Raw genomic sequence first — 308 nt, 5'->3', positions numbered from 1 at the left:
GGCCGTCCATCCCACCGCTGCTTGTCTCTGGGAAGGAGGAGAGTCTCTCCCTGCGCCCCATCGCTGCAGGGCCCAAGGAAGGGGACGGTCCCGGGCTGACGTGTCATCTCGGGAACGGAGCTGGAGCCCGGCAGCCCCGCACTGTGCTTCCATCGAGCGGTGCCGTGCTGGGCGTGGGGAGTGTTGTTGTAGCCCGGCAAAACGGCAGCAGATGGAGCTGCTCTGAAATCACTCTGCTGCCCGCGTCCTCACAAATCCGTGGCACTTCTATTCCCCCGTCTCGTAGCGTCATCAAATTGCGAAACCGT

Source organism: Phaethon lepturus, unplaced genomic scaffold, assembly GCF_000687285.1.
Source record: "Phaethon lepturus isolate BGI_N335 unplaced genomic scaffold, ASM68728v1 scaffold49920, whole genome shotgun sequence".
Classification (NCBI taxonomy): Eukaryota; Metazoa; Chordata; class Aves; order Phaethontiformes; family Phaethontidae; genus Phaethon; species Phaethon lepturus.
Note: the sequence above shows the minus strand (reverse complement) of the source record.